This window comes from Coptis chinensis, chromosome 3 (assembly GCF_015680905.1).
Source record: "Coptis chinensis isolate HL-2020 chromosome 3, ASM1568090v1, whole genome shotgun sequence".
In the NCBI taxonomy this organism is placed as follows: Eukaryota; Viridiplantae; Streptophyta; class Magnoliopsida; order Ranunculales; family Ranunculaceae; genus Coptis; species Coptis chinensis.
Genome location: NC_141458.1, coordinates 70330764 through 70345027, shown reverse-complemented (window position 1 = coordinate 70345027; position 14264 = coordinate 70330764). Strand labels below are relative to the sequence as shown.

The window sequence follows — 14264 nt, the reverse complement described above, 5'->3', positions numbered from 1 at the left end:
TATGGGAGGATTTCATGGCACTAGATAATAGATATTGGTAACTTTAGTAAGTATACTTTAGATTTTCTACCAAGTTCACCTGGGGGACGTGTCCCATGTAACTCCCATGTGGCTCCGCCACTGCTTACACGAAGGAATTGTTTTTGAAAGGAGCAGAATATTATATTTATGTTCACAGGTCTTCTTGCTTAATTTTTGCACAATATATTTAATTTTTGTTGGGACAGTTGGTAAATAAAGTAGGTAAACTTGATAATCTTGGCCCAACCACAAGTCATGGAAAAAGTGCACACTCACCATCTACAAGGAAGTAAGAGCAAACATGAGATTTATCAATTCTTTAGACGAACCGGTTTCTTTTAACTTTTGTAGCATATTCTTTGAAAATAGTTCAGTTGACATAAATAATACAAAGAATGACATGGTATATACTCAGTATACTTAGTAACTGATATTTCCAAAAAAACTTACAGGTCTCGAACAAAGTATTGATAAAAGACTTTGGTGAAAGTTGTACCGGTGTAGAGTCTCTGAAAGAAGAAGTAGCTAGAGGACCTATTCTGATCAAAGTGAATGACTGTCGACCTTTATTTTCTTATAGAGGGGTACACATTATCTAGATTTCTGATTCCACAGTTTCCACCGACTGCACTAGGATTGTCACTTAAAAGTGAACATGAGTCGCATCAGGTAGTTTTGACAATTTTATTAGTTGAAGTTGTGAATAAGTCAGTGAGATTACAAAAAAAAAAAAAAAAAAAAAAAAAAAAAAAGATTAGTAACTGATATTTCCAAAAAAACTTACAAGTCTCGAACAAAGTATTGATAAAAGACTTTAGTGAAAGCCGTATCGGTACAAAGTCTCTGAAAGAAAAAGTAGTTAGAGGACTTGTTGTGATAAAAGTAAATGACTGTCGACCTTTATTTTCTTATAGAGGGATACGCGTTATCTAGATTTCTGATTCAACAGTTTTCACCGACTGCACTACTAACATCATTTCATTCATTTTCAGTGTATTTGATGTTGAGCATACACTCAAGGTGAACATGACACTGCATCCAACTAAAATCCGTCATGAAATGCTGCTTGCGGGGTATGTTGAGAAGTATGGGAAACCAATATGGATAGTCCCAAATATCTGGGGTAGCACTTGGGGTGATGAAGGCTTTGCGTATGTCAAAAGGGGGCCAAACATCTTGGGAATTGAAGAGGGTTGTGTATGTGTGCATGTCTAGGTATGAGTTCCTGAAGTAGGCGAGATCTCTTTCGATATGACTTGCTTATTTGATAAGTGCTCCCTGTAGTTTCATGTTAGTTTCAGTTTTAGCTGCCTCTATTTCATATATTATTGTTTTCTATTGGGAATATTGTCATAAGTCAAGAATTATAGACTACTAGCCATTTGGCCCGGCCTATGGCCGGACTTGCTACATAGATAGCTAATGACTCAAAAACCTAAAATCCACTTGAATAAATAATATATGTATATTGATAGCTAATGATTCACTGCTTATAAATATATATATACTTTGTTTAATGGGGGAATTATAAATTTTTTGGGGTATGCATTTAATTTGATGTAAATTGTTTGAACACCTTGGAATTCAAAAATAAATATACACATGTTATTGAAGTGATGACAACATGACATTTATAAAGAAAAATGTCAAAACCTCTCCATAGGGTAGAATGCCTAATCACGTTTTTACATTTTTCTCTCTCTATACATTGTTCTTACTTTTGAGAACTGGAACAACATGAAATGTATGTATGGTTTGCCTGGGTTCACAATCACTGAAGGGAAGTTGGGATGATTTACCCTGCGTCAGGGAAACCTTGTGTTTCCAAACATAGTGCAGCATGAGGACCGTAAACAAAACCGCCTTTCTTTCCCCTTTACATCTTTCAACATGTTTCCTATATAAAACTGCACACCTGGTTGATCACTCCACAACTTCATCAACCTGCCTGACTTGGGGTCATGAACTTTTGCCACCTTCTTCAGTTTGCGGTCATTAGGCCCATCGACTGCGTAGTTGATATTGTACCCCTTGGGGACTTTGTCAATCCTGCTACCAACAGTATGTGGTTTGAGGAAATCAAAGGGTGTGCCCTTAACTGGGTCAATCTTGCCGGTGGGGATAAGCTCGTCGATGCGTGGGTGTGATGTGTGAGGCTAATATTTGGACTCTATTCTTTAGGATATCACCGTTGTTATGACCACCAAGGTTCGATAAGTGTTGGCGAGATTAATTGGAGTTGCCTTGTTTAATGCTCGGCTTTCATGATCACACTCAATTTTTGGTTTCCATAGAGCATGTAAGTTACAAAAGCAAAGAATAAACACCGGGGAATCACGTGTTACATGGTTGATGCATTAGAACTTTAGAAATAAGAAATGTACATTAACTTTTAAGTTTTTACTAAATCCAAAACTAAGTTGAGTTTTTAAACTGACAGAAAGAGAGTTCAGAACTAAAATATCTGAACCTCAGTCCTAAGCTTAGATACGCATAAAATTGTGAATCAAGGGCTCCATGAAATACCTGTATGTGATGATAGAGATTCGGGATGAGTTGGTCCTCTTCATGACTCATACCACTTCAGAAATGGGTTACTCCAACATCTGTCTGTTGGCTGTATCTGAGGTCACATTGTGGAATCAATATGTGACCCATTGACAGCATACCCAGTCCTCCAATTTCCTTTGGTGTATAGAAGATGACATGAGGGAACCTACATAACAGATTATTAATTAGGACCTTCAAATTTACCTTTAGCAAAAAGCAAACGATGACATTCCAAGCTCTAACTTATAAACATCTAAGAAATTCCACCTTGAAATTTGTTTTTCTTCTTCTAGATAGGATGAATGATCATATGATCTCTCTTAGAACCATGGTATCTATTTATAAAACATACTCATCGTGCACACGAAACTATTGTTGAAAAGATGTCATATAAAAAGAATGACAAAAAGGCTTCAAAATGAGCAAAAGACAGTAGTAGTAAGATTAACGTTGAACTGCAGAGTACTTGCTACTATAGCTACATTTGTAATACGTGGACAGGTTAAAGTACAGAAGGCAAAACCAGTATATGCACCATCTGTCTTTCTCTTTCAATTAGTAAAAACTTCTCACACTGCTCCTCTTCACAGAGAGCTACATAACATAAACCCAACATTGGTTGTAACTCTTTTCATTGGTTTTGATATCATCGCCCATCTTCTTTGATATTCACTCCCAACCCAAAACAACTCAAAAAAAAAGACCCCATCTTTGTTTTCACTCCTCTTCTGTTTCATGGCTTTGTTCTACTTTCTTCCTTTCTTTGTTTATTTCTTCTATAACTATTACTGAAAGATCTTAAACACCATTTTCTTCTAAAATTTGCTTTCTTTTTTTTGTTTTTAGGTTTTAGTTAAAAAGATGGCCAATGCATCTACTTTAATGTCTCCTTCTTCTTCTATTCATAGTATTAAACAAAGAAGTAATTTTCAACACCCTTTTCGATCTTGGTATTACTCTTTTGGTGGTAAAATTAGTAAAAGACTTTCTTTGTACTGCTGTTCAAACTACACCCATTGCTTCTCCTTCTGAATCTCTATATCAGAAGAAGTTACTGAAGAACTCCAGAAAACGATAAAGAACCAGTATATGTACAAAATAGTTAAGGTGCAAGATCAAACAACATGGTTTGCAGGAAACATAATGACTTGAAATGTGTGATAAATATTACCTCAAGTGGTCCAGCAAAGGACTTGTTATAGACATGGAAAATGTATAGAACTGGTGTTTCAAGAGCATATGTTGAAATAAGTCCATGATGAACACCCAATATACGATTTTCATAATAACACCATGCCTTAATTAGTATAGCAACTACTAATTATATTATCTTCCAAACTATGTCCAGCTCAGTTTCGTCACATGTGAGAAGTTATAACGGTATAACGAAAGCTCTAGGTCTGTCCGAGTATAATCATGCATGAATATAACTATTGGGGAACGACAAAAAAATAATACATATTTCTGCCTGAATGTACTGAACCTCTTTCACATGAAATTCAGCAGTAGTATCACGAATTGGTAGTATTAATTAAGGCTAAATCTATGGTGCGCGAGCCACTCATACCAAGGGGTGCGTATGTATTTAATGGCAAAAGTACTGATCCAAAGGACCATATTAGCTGCGCACCATACGACCCATACAATCCGAAAGTACTCGTAATTTTAAACCAATCATTCTCTTTCTCAACAAATCATATTTTTGAAAACCAATGTATCTCTGAAGATTCAGTTCCTATAAATGACGAATATGTATTTCCCAAACATATTTAATTATATCTTACAGTTTGGGTGTACTGACACCAAATGGATTGTGTTAACTTCTAGGTTTTTCAATTACAGTTTCTTTGTTTGGGATAAATCAACATGCACACATTCAAAGCCATAAGTTACAAAACTATATAGAAACTAAAGCCTGTAAACTCAATTCAATGCAAAAGGCACACAAAATTCCACAGTTTCCTTAACCTATTATTATTTCTTGTAACTCTCCAATTTCTAAACTCTACCAAATCAATGACTTTCAAATTATTTATTAAAAACAAAACCAAAAACAACCCAGATGCTTAGCAAACAATCTGAAACACGAAATTAAAAGTATACACATCATCTTAAGCTAGTCACACAGAAATACTATTGAAAAACTATCTTAAATTATCTAAGTTAAAAAACAGATAATATTCTTAAACTAAAACTTTCTTTGCAAAGTTAAGCAGCGTTTAATCTTACTGCATGATTGTGAATAAGCAAACCTGGTGATGCTCCAATAAAACAACTAAACCCGACGGAGTCATTATTTTTTCTATTTGTTTGACCATAACTTTAGTAATGTTTATGGGAAGTCCTAGTGAGGTGTTGAGCAAGCAACATAAAGGTGGGTATGAATGAAAACAGGTTGAGGCAACTACACTCTGAGATTAGGTAGTATTGACCCACATTGGAAAACTTAAATCCATATGAAGTGCAATTTGAAAAACAGAAGGCTGGGTTAACATTATCTTAATCGAAATGTGTAACACCAAATAGTTACATATAATTAAACAATGAGCGCATCCACATTTGTGAAGCAGGGACATACAGACTCGATACTATATAAAAACATCACATACATATTTGGAAGTTTCAGGCAAAAAACGGAATGAACCCAAATGATTAAGAATTTGATCAAAATAATACCTTGACGGTTTCAAACCTCTGAAAGAGGGCCTTAAGATCCTCACGCATAACAACATCCTTATCGTCTTTATCAATCACTGTTGATGTTTTTTCTCCAGCAGATGCTTTCTCTTCACTTTCTTGACAGCTATCTGCAGGAGACTTTTCATCATTCTGAAGAACAGCATCTTTTGTAATTTTGACATCTAACACCATACCTGTGTACCGGTAGTGTGGTTAAATAGCAAGCATATGATCAAAACCCTCCAAAGGTCACTAAAATGCTGCTCTTGGAGGAGCCCAATTTTAGAAGGCGGAGGTTTCCATGTGTTATCGGGATCTTTTCTTCTGTAAGCCTCATCTCGTTTTTGAGCAGCCGAAAGAACAGGTGATTTTATTGGACACTTTCTGCATTTCTCTTCTTGCTTTCCACAGAGTTGTCGTCTAAAGTTTCTCCTTGTTCTGAGTTGCTCAAGTAAACAGAGATTGAAGGAAGTAAGGAGAGACAACCCGAAGGTGGAACCTCTTTCACTTTTTTCTTTATCTTCTCCTCCTTTGGTTGCTCCATATCTTGACGCATTTCCTTCTCATCAACTCCATTATGAATGGGATTTGAATAGGACAAACTTTCTTTGGAGTCATTCTTTCGCAGGTAAGAAGAAGCCTTGATTCCTGATTTTCGCTTTGGGGATTTCAATTTCTCCGGAGCCACCACGTCCTTGTCGCTGTCTTTTACATGTACCTCTTGGTCACACAACTTTGTTGTTGCCGACTGATGAAAGTAAGGGGAGACAACAGGAAGTAGAACATGTTTCTCTTTTTTAAACCTGTTTCTCTTCTTTTTCTCTCCTTGGAATGCCCCATTTCTTCAAGCAATTTCTTCTCATGAACTCTTGTGGGATTATCTAATTTCGCATATCTTGAACAATTTCTTAGTTTAATGAGACTCTATTGATGCTTTTTATGGAAAAGATGATTTCTCTTCTATTATTATGAGGGTTTGAAGAGATGAATTTTTCTTTGTAGAGTTGGAGGTGTTTTGTAGAGTATGGAAAGAGGTTTTTAGCTATTTTGAACAACGAACAATTGAAATTGACAAAAAAAAAGGGCGTAGAATTATTTTTTGGAGATAAGATTTAAGAACGGAGTAAGAATGGAGATAAAATTTAAGAATTGAGATAAGATTTAAGAAAGATTTTTATCTACTTATCTATGGGCTACGAACAATTGAAATCGCAAAAAAAGGGCGTAAAAAAGTGCGTAGAATTCATTTTTTTAGGTAAAATCTGATGTGTCAGTGTGAGAGAAAAAAGAGGAGCTGACGTGGGTGCCTGGGAGCATTCTCAACTACTGAGTATTAATGGTCTTAGATGTACTTCAAGTCTTCAATGCTTTACCAAACCATTTGCACTCTTAGAAGTGTAGTGGTATTAACAGGGACTCATTCAAAATAGTAGTCTATTTCAGAATCTGGCGAGTTTGTATTGTGAATTTGTGATATTAGTCGTACTGGCCTCACGTATTCAAAGTAGCCTCTATTTTGATAGTGTGTTATCCAGTGGGTGTCCTATAAGCTATATGTTGTTTAGTTTCCGTCTACTTGGTGTTTTTGCAAATATTTTGTTTCATAAGACCCCTCCATGTATCATTTGATTAGGTAGTTGTTTATATTGTGGGCAAAACATACCAATAGGCCTCGCACATTGTCCGCTTAGTTGATCTCATTATTGTTTCCTTGGTAGACTAAGCTTAGCATTCATGTCCAAATAGTTAAGGTGAAAAAACAATTTAATTAAATGTTTTTTTCCCCTTCTTTGCTCTTAAAGTTAAGTGAACTGGCTTTATATTTGCATTTGGTATTAGTTATATCTATTTTGGTTTGTATGTTATGTGTGTATGTTTATACTCTTTAGATCGGTCGTCTTGCACACTATACTTATGTATCTTGAAGTGGATCTTTAGCTTAATGGAAGAGCACTTGATGATTATTCAATAGAAAACATCTCAAGAGATGGTGGTTCAAATCCACTAAGATCATATACATAATTTACATTTAAAATGGTGTTTATCATAACTCTTTCGTATGAATGGGAATGCATTTCTATTCATGTAGCTTCAATATGATCTTTGCCTTATTGGGCATTCTCACAAAACTTCAGTCAAACTTCTATTATTAAACAACAAAATAAATCGAATAGTTTTATCAAGGGTGAGTTTTTTATTTTTAAAAAGAGGGTTTTTACATTGCAAGAAATTTGGATGAATGATCAATATAATATTCATATCTCATAATTCTGCATAGTTGCAAATACTTTTCAAAATAATTTAATATATAACAGCACCCGTTTGTAGGACGGGTTCGAAAGCTAGTGGTTTTAAAAAATATGAGGTTTACACTATGGCGGAGAGTTAACAAAAGTGGATTATTAGAATTGACTTGATGGTAATTAAGCAAATATATATTAAGAAAGGTTATACAATACATTCTTCTATTGCAATTGAACATAAACAAACTTAGATAACCTTTTACATAGATACTATCAACATAAAATGTTAGTTGAGATCCTTTGGGTACCTTTATTATTCACCCTAAAGTCTAGCTTGCAAAAAATGTAAAATCCATTAAATACAATCATGTATGTGACTTAATGTGATAAATATAGATTTGATGAGCCAAATGGTTGTTGCTCACAACCTTGCCTTGTGAACTAATTCAACTGTCTATTAAGAACGACTACTCTTAAAAGTAATCCAAAAACAAAGAATATCTTTGGTTTTTGCTAGGCTTTTATTCTTAGATTACTCTTGCATTATGATAAACACCAAAAAGTGTAGTTTAAACTCCTTAATAATATTACATTTAGGCCAATTATGTTTATAATAAATAAGAGTTAGAGGGTGTTTGGATCCTATTTATTTATTGCCAAAAAGTGTTTATTAGTGAAAAAATATTTTTTAAAAAAATAAATGCGTTTGGTCTCTATTTAAAAAAAAAATGATTTTCATCCAAAAAACACTTTTTGGTCCCAAAAAATTTGTTTTATGAACTTGTTTTTCAAGTTAAAAAATTGTTTTTCTTGGAAGGAAACACATTGGGCGCTCAAGGCAAATGAATTGTCCGGATTTTTATTTTTTAGATTTTAGTACTTTATGTGGACATATGCCGAAATATATCGAGAAATATAGTGCAAAATATGATTTGATAAAATAGCTTTTAAGAAAAATCACAACCAAACATGTTTATTTAAAAGCTGTTTTTAGAATAAATATTTTTTTTTATAAAAATGCTTTTTAAGAAAAAATAATTTTTTGAAAAAATGAGAACCAAACACCCACTATTGTTTACGTGTTTTTGTGTATTTCAGATCTTGAAGTTGTTTATGTGCTTAAAGATGTCATTTTTGCATGAAAAATAAGTCAAGATGATTGCCGAGGAAGTTCTACGTTTAAAGCCCAAGAATCATGAAGAAAAGCCTTTTTCAAGCCCAGTCAAAGTCAATCCGGATAGAAAAGGAACATAAAAGTCAACAAACTTCAATAGGCTGTATCTTTGGACTCGGGTCTCAGAATTGGGCCTACTGTATGTCAAAACGACCGGCTCGGAACCATCTTTCCAATGAACCTAGACTTCCCCAATAAGAGCTATAAAAGTGGACAAAAAGGGTACTAAAGTAATTTCCTACAGCTATGGCCTCTTTAGTTTTAACCTAGTGGACTTTGGGCTCACATTAGAGGCCCAAAGTCCCCCTTCTTAGCCCATGCATGAAAATGTAACCATAACCCTCTCCTATATAAATAGGGTTAAGGCTAAACTTATACACAACCCTCATTAGTTTAGTTTAGTATAGTTTTAGTTTAGTTCTCTCTCTCTTTCTCTCTCTTTCTCTCTAGTTTAATTATTAGTTTAGAATTAGTTTTGTAGTGCAGCCTCCATAAAACCCAATCAATAAAAAGATTAGTTCTTTAGTTCAATTCTTGTTTTCTATTCTGTCTTCTTATTTGTATTTCTTTAGTAGGATTCTAATGACACAAGGCTAAACCTCCATTAGAAGGGGTTTATGAAGCCGCGTGAAGATGACTAGTTCTAGTTTATTTATCGTTTTGTAATAGAGTTCAAAGTCCTTAGTTGTGAGTTTCTAGAGATAGAACTCATAACCAAAGGGCTAGATAATAGAAACCCCACCAAAGAGATTTGTGGGGGTGCTAATCTCTCATGCTAGTGAATCCTTACTCTGAGAGGACTTGGTATTCGATCACTAGGGATCAATAAAGCGATTCGATAGCTAATCGAATCGCGTGGGTGGAATAACCCCTCTCTAATCCTTCTTTATTAATTCACATCTACTGCTTTCATATTCAAATATACTGTTTTGCATCTTCTACTCTCATTAGTGAATTGTTTGTTTAGTCTAAATTTAATTATTTATGTATGTGCAAGCAAGAGTGGAGAACACGATTACTCCCTTTATCCTATGATGTTTAGAGAGTATTATTATTGATTGAACGAATGATTTAGTACTGTAGAAACACTGTTTTTACCCTGTTAACTCTTCTCTTGTCAAATGGCACTGCTATCCTATTACATGACAAACATTGAAGCTTATTGATAAGCACCCAAAACTGTAATATTAAACCCCATAGAAACATAGCAATTTAGTTAATTATGTATTTAATAATCATGAAATAATTATATTTTTGTACTTTTCTAGGTTCTCACAGTTAACATGAAAATAATGGTTAAACCTGTATTAAAGCATGGGAATAGTGTATATATCTGAAGTCTTCCAAATCAGCCCATGTGAAGCTAAACAAAGCCAGATTAAAGCCCGGGGACTCAAACATGACAGAATCAAGTTAGAATAGGATTACGTGAGGAAAAATGTCAAATGTTCGGAGCTCATATCCCTTGCACCTGGACTCCGATTTCGGCAAGCAAGTTGCCCAGACGATCAGTACGACAAGTTCTACCTCAGGCCAAATTTTGTATAAATCAACTTTTGGGCCCACCAGTGGACACAGCACATGGACCCACTTTGTGGGTCCACAAAATGAGATGAGTCATCAATCATGGAGCAAGTCAAGACAAAATTGGCAAATTATTGACACAAATTGACACCTTGCATGTCATTAACTACCTTGACTAGACTTTTGGCGCTAAAATAGTGCTAATTTTGGCATGATTTGATTTGGAGATAAGATTGTAATAAATGGGAGTAAATGATGGGAGGTGATTTCACGTGGGAGAAAAGGAGAAAGCTCTTGATATGGGCTGATTTAGATCGATTCCATTCACTCCCATTCACTCTCTCATTCATGCATGTTCTTTTTCTAGTTTTTAGATAAGTCTTGTAATAGTTTTAATGGTGCCAACACTTGTGTTCTTCTAAATAAAATCTACATTTTCTTAAGGTAAAATTAACTTCTTCTTCTTTCACTCTTATAATAACATAACACAAATTACATGATCATTATAATCCTATGATCATGAGATAAAACCTTCCCTTGTGGAGGGTTAATGATGCTCATGTGAGGAACAACTTTTGTTATTGGTTGTCTAGTTATTTGTTTAGGATAATAGGCTAGACTTTATATCCTACCACAAAATGGTAGTTGGTGTATAGTCTAGTTAGGAATTGAAGTGATTTCTTAGAGATAAACCATTGCTTAAATTCTCATACTAGCAGGGTGATATTAGAGATAAGATTAAACTGTTAGGGATTAAAAATCTAATCTTTATTAAGATTTGTCTATGAATTCTAAGAAAGATTATAGATGCAATAAATTGGATTAAAGTAGCATAGGTTTGCCTTCACAAGAGTGGATTTAATTCTCCACACTTTTCTATCTCTCAATTTCTCTTTTTAGTTATACAGTGGTGTATGTTTACGTAACATGTAATTTAAGAAATCTAAAATCAAGCTAAGTAGTTTTAGTATAACTCAACCATCAAAAATCCTTCTCACTAGTTCCCTTGAACACATTCTAGTTGTAACATCATCATAGAATTTAGGTTGGAATGAAACCCTTACTCTAACAATACACACGAAGAATATGTGAATAAAGAAACTTGAGTATTGGTGTGAAAACGATTCTAGAAACCTTCACTTTATATAACCGCAAAAGTGCTAACATTAAATGGCGCCGCTGCCGGGGATTTGGCGAAAGGACCATATGTTATAAGTTGGAATTGCTCCAAGGGGAACAACCCTCCCCTATCTCCTTCCATTGTTTCATTTTTCTTATTTTTTTTAGTTTTCGTTGTTTTTTCACATTTCGCTATTGATCCATCTACTGTCATTTTTTTGTGCTTACAGGTACCACAACCCCAAACCTAGAAATTAATCTATACCATTATCTAAGACTATTGTGAAATTTTCAACCGACCGTAAGTTTTGGAATCGCGTCTTGTTTGGGTTTTTGTGCTTATTTTTCAACCACGTAACCTCCGTTCGCATCACATTCCGATGTTGTTCGAAGTTCTCTGCGGTAATGCGATTCTTCAAGTACCTCCAGGAGTTCAGGACGTCCACGGGTTGAAACGACAGTTTCATTTCTTTGGCAGACTTGCGCGACGCTTACAGGTTCTAATTTTCATATTATGTTGCATGATTCACATGTGGTTATCTGTTATGTCGTAGTTAATAGATTATTATGTGCATATTAGGATAGAAATATGTATGAATCATGTGTGTATGCCTGTTAACGTGTATATACGTGTATGGGATTATGAATTGCATGTTAATGTTTATATACATACCAGTTGTAGGGGATTTTCTGAGTACCCTACAATCCTCCTCTGTTTCGTGTGATGTAGAACTTTTGGATCAAAGCTAGAAGGGATGTGATGATTAAATGATCAAGGTTGAACCGCTTTGCAGCTGCCTACGTATCTCCCAAGTTAATTAGAAGAATCAAACCCTATTGCACGTCGTTCCTAAGAGCAAACCCCTGCTCCTTATTATATAGGAGAATCCTTTAGGAGTCCTAGGGTTAGGATTCACCTCACCGCTTGTGAGTCCCCTTCCCTCTTTGGACTCTGCTGGCCTATCAGGAGTCCTCTCTTCCCGGAAGTTTGAATCTAGACCCTATCTTAACAGATTTAAGCTTCCTGATATGTCATAATGCCTTATCACGTATGGGAGATTAGGCCCAAACGATAACTCTTAAAGATATGTCATGCTGATTTCTTCCTTATCATCAAGGGCCGCCCTTCTCAGATCCCTTCTGTTCAGGAACCGTCTGTATCAGTTCTTACCAACATGGAGAATTGTCCTGTTTAGAGACGACTCATCACGTGACTTAACACATGTTGTAAAACACTCGTGATAAACATGAGATTACTTATTACGAGGACCGTTCCAATGGTCCTCATCCCACTCTGGGTATCTATAATTCCAGGTCTTTTCCTGACCAGGTGTCATCTGATTACTGACAGGAAATCCCCCTTACAGATGGCCCCTCTCGTGCCACTAGCTCGTGGGCTTTTGAAGCGACATGACTTTTGGCGCGAGAGACTGTTCCATAAACAGTTTTCGTAACTGCTTATAAGTTCACCTAATTAAGGCTCTGAAAAGACGGCTCAAGTAAACACGGCGTTTCTCGAAAAAGGTGATGATGCCAGTTCTAACCCAAAAGGACGCAACGCTTGGGTCAATCTCAACCGTCCATCTCCTCAGTATATAAAGAGCTTGGTGAGAGAGTCCCCATCTTCTTCTTATCTAGCTTTCTCTGCACGCTAAACCTTTCATTCTCCCTCTAGGGTTTAACTCAAAAAATTCAAACTTTCACTCTTCCACGATCATGAATCCAAATTGCTCACTTATAAACTTCGGGGATCTCTCTTCCCTAGAACTGATCAGAGAAAAATTCCATATTCCGACTAGCATTAGGCTAGAGTGGGGGAGGTTGTCTGATGAGTTGGCCTACAAGGAGGTTGCGGTCATCACTATTGGCCAACTTAGGGCTGGTCTCACCCTTCCTCTCCACCCCTTATTGAGAGAGTGTCTGATTCACTTTAACCTTGCCCTTAGTCAAGTAGCACCCATGTTCTACAGAACTATCATGTACTCTGCCATACTGGCAAAGAGATGTGGATTTGTTTTGAACCGTTGGGTGTTCGGGTATTTCTATGTGGTCCATCGCATTCGGGACCAATCTTACTACTACCTCATGACTAGTTCGATCGTCATTTTTTAGGAGAAACAAAGTGATGAAGGCTGGGCTGATCATCATATTCGGGTGTTGGGTGACGAGTGGGACATTCGTCCTCAAGATACCGATGGGGATCCCTGTTCCTAGAAAGCATGCTCATGCCCAAATTAGTAAGCATGTTTTATCATGAATTTTACAAATCTCTTGTAAGTGATTCCGACTCAGTTTTTTTACTATTGCTTCTCAGATGACTTTTCCCCCTGGAACTAATTAACTGCAACTGATGTTGCTACGGAGGATTTCATCACGAAGACCCCCAAGGAGCAGAGGATGACCTGGGTGGTAGTTCTTGAACCCACCCGTTTCCTTAAGTATTTCAATATGTCTGCTGAAGAACTGCTGGCACTTGTCCCTGGCTTTTCTCCTTTTGGGGGTTATCGCGGAACTTCGGCGAAAGTACTTCCCCCTCGTGGATCGATGATCTTTGGTCTTCTTCCCCTCCGGTTCGGGATCTAACCTTCTCTTATTTCCAGAAGGATAGGGAACTGGGGAGAGAAGAGTTCTGCTGCTACTTCCAGTGAAGCTGCCTCATCAGGTACAGTTCTGGAGCCTGATGTCAGTGATGATAGGGTTCATAAAAATTAAAATTATTACCCTTTGGAGTGGTGGAGAGAGTGGCGAACGAGTTTTTGTGATAACCATTAAAGATAGTTACGATTAAAGATACCAAGTATTTACAGACACTACTAGTTAGGGCGGGTTGTTATTTGCAGCCACAATACATAAAAATAATAGAGATATGGGGAAAGAAAGAACTAAAATAAAACAATGGCCCTTTTTGTCATTTCACTCCTGCTCGGATCTCTCTTACTGACAAGGAGGTTGAG

General features: G+C 36.1%; 1 long non-coding RNA gene and 1 pseudogene across 2 annotated transcripts; both read right to left on the bottom strand.

Annotated features, from left to right (window-relative positions):
• Positions 1 to 773: 773 nt before the first annotated feature.
• LOC147510600 (uncharacterized) lies at positions 774 to 2338 on the bottom strand (annotated as a pseudogene). Its single transcript, XR_015216011.1, has one exon. The product of XR_015216011.1 is annotated as an uncharacterized LOC147510600 (transcript).
• A 2982-nt stretch (positions 2339 to 5320) lies between these two features.
• On the bottom strand, positions 5321 to 6601 carry LOC147510599 (uncharacterized). Its single transcript, XR_015216817.1, has 2 exons — positions 5445 to 6601; positions 5321 to 5378 (listed from the first exon to the last, which is right to left on the bottom strand). It is a non-coding gene; the product is annotated as an uncharacterized LOC147510599 (long non-coding RNA).
• Positions 6602 to 14264: the final 7663 nt, after the last annotated feature.